This window comes from Syngnathus scovelli, unplaced genomic scaffold (genome assembly GCF_024217435.2).
Source record: "Syngnathus scovelli strain Florida unplaced genomic scaffold, RoL_Ssco_1.2 HiC_scaffold_98, whole genome shotgun sequence".
NCBI lineage: Eukaryota > Metazoa > Chordata > Actinopteri > Syngnathiformes > Syngnathidae > Syngnathus > Syngnathus scovelli.
The window spans coordinates 55,001-61,822 of NW_026061683.1; positions in this window are offsets into that span (position 1 = coordinate 55,001).

Sequence of the window (6,822 nt, forward strand, 5' to 3'; positions counted from 1 at the left end):
CGCCCACGTGGCGTGCCGCAAGTCGGATCGCGCGCTCGGCCTCCGTGGATGGCCTCTGGGTGAGGTTGAGCCGGGGCGTCTCGGTTTCGCTGCCGTACGGTTCGCGCTAGGCCTGCGCGGGCGGCGCGGGGCGCGCGCTCGCGCGGCGGCCTAGCGCTGGAGTGCGACCCGCAAGTGGGGAGGAACCGTCCACCCAACGCCGGCGGTAGCCGGGGCCGGTGGGGGCCCTACCAAGGCGGGTCATGGGCGCATGTCGGTCAGGTTATAAGAGTGTTTTTTTCGCTCCGGGCTAGAGCCGGGTGAGGTCGTCTCGAACCACGTGCCTGAAGGCCGCCTCGCGCCGGATTCGGCCCCGCTCATTCGTCGGAGTGACCGCCCGACGCGGGCATCGCTAGATTAGCCGTGGCCCCGATCCTTCCCCATCGACAGCCTTTCGCCCCCTTCGCTCCGGCCTCTGAGGCGGCCGGTACCCCTTTCTTGGATGAGACAGAACCCTTGACGGGCCGTTCGCAGATTTTTGCCCGGCCTGTGTTTAAGGAGGCGGCCGGTACCTCCCTCCTTGGATGACCAACAACCCTTGACGGGCCATTCGCAGATTTTTGCCCGGCCTGTGTTTAAGGAGGCGGCCGGTACCTCCCTCCTTGGATGACCTTCTACCCTTGACGGGCCATTCGCAGATTTTTGCCCGGCCTGTGTTTAAGGAGGCGGCCGGTACCTCCCTCCTTGGATGACCTTCTACCCTTGACGGGCCATTCGCAGATTTTTGCCCGGCCTGTGTTTAAGGAGGCGGCCGGTACCTCCCTCCTTGGATGACCCACTACCCTTGACGGGCCCATTCGCAGATTTTTGCCCAGCCTGTGTTTAGGGAGGCGACCGGTCCTCCGTAGCTTGATCGGATTTCCCTTCCGGCCTGTGTTTAAGGAGGCGGCCGGTCCTCCGTAGCTTGATCGGATTTCCCTTCCAGCCTGTGTTTAAGGAGGCGGCTGGTCCTCCCCGGTCGGTTGCCAAGCGACCGGGACCCGCAAGTGGGCAGGAACCGTCCACCCAACGCCGGCGAGCCGGGGCCGGTGGGGGCCCTACCAAGGCGGGTCTAACTTCAGGCGGTGCAAACGGGGGAGGGGGGTAAGGACGGCTGCCGGGAGCAGACAGCCGTCCCCGGGAGGGGGTAGTAGCTTCGCGGCGGCCGCCGGGAGCAGACGGCCGTCCGCGGATTCTGCCAATGCCTGTAGGACTTTGAATATTTCACAGCCGTGCTGTGGCACTTAGAAAATTTTTCAGAGATGTGGCACTTAGAAAGTTTTTCAGAGATGTGGCACTTAGAAAGTTTTTCAGAGATGTGGCACTTAGAAAGTTTTTCAGAGATGTGGCACTTTGAACATTTTTGAGAGATGTGGCACTTTGAAAATTTTTGAGAAATGTGGCACTTTGAAAATTTTTGAGAAATGTGGCACTTTGAAAATTTTTGAGAAATGTGGCACTTAGAAAATTTTCTCTCTCTCTCTGGAAGTGCCGTGCCTTCTTCAGTTCTGCTATCCGAGCAGGGGACGCTTGCTGGCGGCCGTTACCAGCGCTCGGACCAGGCCCAATTGATTTGCATGGAAAACAATTGCGTCCCCCATGCTCGTTCTGACTATATTTTGCGAAAGGGGGGTAAAGTGATGAGTACACTAAGTGGGGGGACCAACCCATGTACTCTAGAAAAAGTACATGGGTTGACAAAAGACCAGTTCGTACTGCACCCCTGGTACCCAAACCCCTGGTACCTTTAGGCACTTAGAAAAATTTCGCCCAAATTTGGAGGTCGCTCCAGGGGAAGAGGCCGAATTTTCGCCTATTACGGCCGACCGCGGGAACCAGCCGAGGCGGACGCTTTTCGGCGCAAGAGCCGTTGGCACTTAGAAAATATTCGCTAAACTTCAAAGGACCTCCAGGGGAAGAGGCCGAATTGTCACTTTTTCTGGCCGACATCGGGAACCAGCCGAGTCGGACTCTTTACGGCGGAGCAGCCGTTGGCACTTAGAAAATATTCGCCAAACTCGGCCGGACTTCCAGGGGAAGAGGCCGAATTGTCACTTGTTCTGCCCGACATCGGGAACCAGCCGAGTCGGACACTTTAAGGCGGAGCAGCCGTTGGCACTTAGAAAATATTCGCCAAACTTGATCGGACCTCCAGGGGAAGAGGCCGAATTTTCACCTGTTCTGGCCGACATCGGGAACCAGCCGAGTCGGACGCTTTTCGGCGCAAGAGCCGTTGGAACTTAGAAAATATTCGCTAAACTTCAAAGGACCTCCAGGGGAAGAGGCCGAATTGTCACTTGTTCTGGCCGACATCGGGAACCAGCCGAGTCGGACTCTTTACGGCGGAGCAGCCGTTGGCACTTAGAAAATATTCGCCAAACTCGGCCGGACTTCCAGGGGAAGAGGCCGAATTGTCACTTGTTCTGCCCGACATCGGGAACCAGCCGAGTCGGACACTTTAAGGCGGAGCAGCCGTTGGCACTTAGAAAATATTCGCCAAACTTGAACGGACCTCCAGGGGAAGAGGCCGAATTTTCACCTGTTCTGGCCGACATCGGGAACCAGCCGAGTCGGACGCTTTAAGGCGGAGCAGCCGTTGGCACTTAGAAAATATTCGTTAAACTTGAAAGGACCTCCAGGGGAAGAGGCCGAATTGTCACTTGTTCTGGCCGACATCGGGAACCAGCCGAGTCGGACGCTTTAAGGCGGAGCAGCCGTCGGCACTTAGAAAATATTCGTTAAACTTGAAAAGACCTCCAGGGGAAGAGGCCGAATTGTCACTTGTTCTGGCCGACATCGGGAACCAGACGAGTCGGGCCCTTTAAGGCTGAGCAGCCCTTGGCACTTAGGAAATATTTGCCTTAACTCGGCCGGACTTCCAGGGGAAGAGGCCGGATTTTCACTTGTTCTGGCCAACATCGGGAACCAGCCGAGTCGGACACTTAAAGGCTGAGCAGCCGTTGGCACTTAGGAAATATTTGCCTTAACTCGGCCGGACTTCCAGGGGAAGAGGCCGGATTTTCACTTGTTCTGGCCGACATCGGGAACCAGCCGAGTCGGACACTTTAAGGCTGAGCAGCCGTTGGCACTTAGGAAATATTTGCCTTAACTCGGCCGGACTTCCAGGGGAAGAGGCCGATTTTTCACTTGTTCTGGCCGACCGGGGGAACCAGCCGAGTCGGACACTTTACGGCGGAGCAGCCGTTGGCACTTAGGAAATATTCGCCAAAATGTTCCGGACCTCCAGGGGAAGAGGCCAAATTTTCACTTGTTCTGGCCGACCGGGTGAACCGGCCGAGGCGGACACTTTACGGCGGAGCAGCCGTTGGCACTTAGGAAATATTCGCCAAAATGTTCCGGACCTCCAGGGGAAGAGGCCAAATTTTCACTTGTTCTGGCCGACCGGGTGAACCGGCCGAGGCGGACACTTTACGGCGGAGCAGCCGTTGGCACTTAGGAAATATTCGCCAAAATGTTCCGGACCTCCAGGGGAAGAGGCCGAATTTTCACTTGTTCTGGCCGACCGGGGGAACCAGCCGAGGCGGACACTTTACGGCGGAGCAGCCGTTGGCACTTAGGAAATATTCGCCAAAATGTTCCGGACCTCCAGGGGAAGAGGCCGAATTTTCGCTCGTTCGGGCCGACCGGGAGAACCAGCCGAGGCGGACACTTTACGGCGGTTGAGCCGTTGGCACTTAGAAATTATTCAGACTTCCATCAAACACACATCGGCCTTTTGCCGTCACTGCCCGGGATGGGCACCGTGGTAGCTCGGACAGTTCGCGTGACAGCTTCCGCTGGCACTTAGACAATTTTTAAAATGAAAATAAACAGTTCTGCACATACGTGCCGACTATATTTTGCGAAATGGGGGTAAAGTGATGAGTACACTAAGTGGGGGGACCAAGTACATAAAGCCCACCCCTGGTACCTCAGAGAGGCCGAATTGACACATTTTGTGTCCGACCGCGGGAACCAGCCGAGGCGGACGCTTTTCGGCGCAAGAGCCGTTGGCACTTAGAAAATATTCGTTAATCTTGAACGGACCTCCAGGGGAAGAGGCCGAATTTTCACTTGTTCTGGCCGACATCGGGAACCAGCCGAGGCGGACGCTTTTCGGCGCAAGAGCCGTTGGCACTTAGAAAATATTCGTTAATCGTGAACGGACCTCCAGGGGAAGAGGCCGAATTTTCACTTGTTCTGGCCGACATCGGGAACCAGCCGAGGCGGACGCTTTTCGGCGCAAGAGCCGTTGGCACTTAGAAAATATTCGTTAATCTTGAACGGACCTCCAGGGGAAGAGGCCGAATTTTCACTTGTTCTGGCCGACATCGGGAACCAGCCGAAGCGGACGCTTTACGGCGGAGCAGCCGTTGGCACTTAGAAAATATTCGTTAATCTTGAACGGACCTCCAGGGGAAGAGGCCGAATTTTCACTTGTTCTGGCCGACATCGGGAACCAGCCGAGTCGGACGCTTTTCGGCGCAAGAGCCGTTGGCACTTAGAAAATATTCGTTAATCTTGAACGGACCTCCAGGGGAAGAGGCCGAATTTTCACTTGTTCTGGCCGACATCGGGAACCAGCCGAGTCGGACTCTTTACGGCGGAACAGCCGTTGGCACTTAGGAAATATTCGCCGAACTCGGCCGGACTTCCAGGGGAAGAGGCCGAATTTTCACTTGTTCTGGCCGACATCGGGAACCAGCCGAGTCGGACTCTTTACGGCGGAGCAGCCGTTGGCACTTAGGAAATATTTGCCAAAATGTTCCGGACCTCCAGGGGAAGAGGCCGAATATTCACTTGTTCTGGCCGACATCGGGAACCAGCCGAGTCGGACACTTTACGGCGGAGCAGCCGTTGGCACTTAGGAAATATTCGCCAAACTTGGCCGGACTTCCAGGGGAAGAGGCCGAATGTCCACTTGTTCTGGCCGACATCGGGAACCAGCCGAGTCGGACGCTTTACGGCGGAGCAGCCGTTGGCACTTAGGAAATATTTGCCTTAACTCGGCCGGACTTCCAGGGGAAGAGGCCGAATTTTCACTTGTTCTGGCCGATATCGGGAACCAGCCGAGTCGGACTCTTTACGGCGGAACAGCCGTTGGCACTTAGGAAATATTCGCCTTAAGTCGGCCGGACTTCCAGGGGAAGAGGCCGATTTTTCACTTGTTCTGGCCGACCGGGGGAACCAGCCGAGTCGGACACTTTACGGCGGAGCAGCCGTTGGCACTTAGGAAATATTCGCCAAAATGTTCCGGACCTCCAGGGGAAGAGGCCAAATTTTCACTTGTTCTGGCCGACCGGGTGAACCGGCCGAGGCGGACACTTTACGGCGGAGCAGCCGTTGGCACTTAGGAAATATTCGCCAAAATGTTCCGGACCTCCAGGGGAAGAGGCCGAATTTTCACTTGTTCTGGCCGACCGGGGGAACCAGCCGAGGCGGACACTTTACGGCGGAGCAGCCGTTGGCACTTAGAAATTATTCAGACTTCCATAAACACACATCGGCCTTTTGCCGTCACTGCCCGGGATGGGCACCGTGGTAGCTCGGACAGTTCGTTTGACAGCTTCCGCTGGCACTTAGACAATTTTTAAAATGAAAATAAACAGTTCTGCACATACGTGCCGACTATATTTTGCGAAAGGGGGGTAAAGTGATGAGTACACTAAGTGGGGGGACCAAGTACATAAAGCCTACCCCTGGTACCTCAGAGAGGCCGAATTGACACATTTTGTGTCCGACCGCGGGAACCAGCCGAGGCGGACGCTTTTCGGCGCAAGAGCCGTTGGCACTTAGAAAATATTCGCTAAACTTCAAAGGACCTCCAGGGGAAGAGGCCGAATTGTCACTTTTTCTGGCCGACATCGGGAACCAGCCGAGTCGGACACCTTACGGCGGAAGAGCCGATGGCACTTAGAAAATATTCGTTAAACTTCAACTGACCTCCAGGGGAAGAGGCCGATTTTTCACTTGTTCTGGCCGACATCGGGAACCAGCCGAGTCGGACGCTTTTCGGCGCAAGAGCCGTTGGCACTTAGAAAATATTCGTTAATCTTGAACGGACCTCCAGGGGAAGAGGCCGAATTTCCACTTATTCTGGCCGACATCGGGAACCAGCCGAGTCGGACGCTTTACGGCGGAGCAGCCGTTGGCACTTAGAAAATATTCGTTAATCTTGAACGGACCTCCAGGGGAAGAGGCCGAATTTTCACTTGTTCTGGCCGACATCGGGAACCAGCCGAGTCGGACGCTTTACGGCGGAGCAGCCGTTGGCACTTTGAAAATATTCGTTAAACTTCAACTGACCTCCAGGGGAAGAGGCCGAATTTCCACTTGTTCTGGCCGACATCGGGAACCAGCCGAGTCGGACGCTTTACGGCGGAAGAGCCGATGGCACTTAGAAAATATTCGTTAAACTTGACAGGACCTCCAGGGGAAGAGGCCGAATTTTCGCTCGTTCAGGCCGACCGGAGGAACCGGCCGAGTCGGACACCTTACGGCGGAAGAGCCGATGGCACTTAGAAAATATTCGCCAAAATGTTCCGGACCTCCAGGGGAAGAGGCCGAATTTTCACTTGTTCAGGCCGACCGGAGGAACCGGCCGAGTCGGACACCTTACGGCGGAAGAGCCGATGGCACTTAGAAAATATTCGTTAAACTTGACAGGACCTCCAGGGGAAGAGGCCGAATTTTCGCTCGTTCGGGCCGACCGGAGGAACCGGCCGAGTCGGACACCTTACGGCGGAAGAGCCGATGGCACTTAGAAAATATTCGCCAAAATGTTCCGGACCTCCAGGGGAAGAG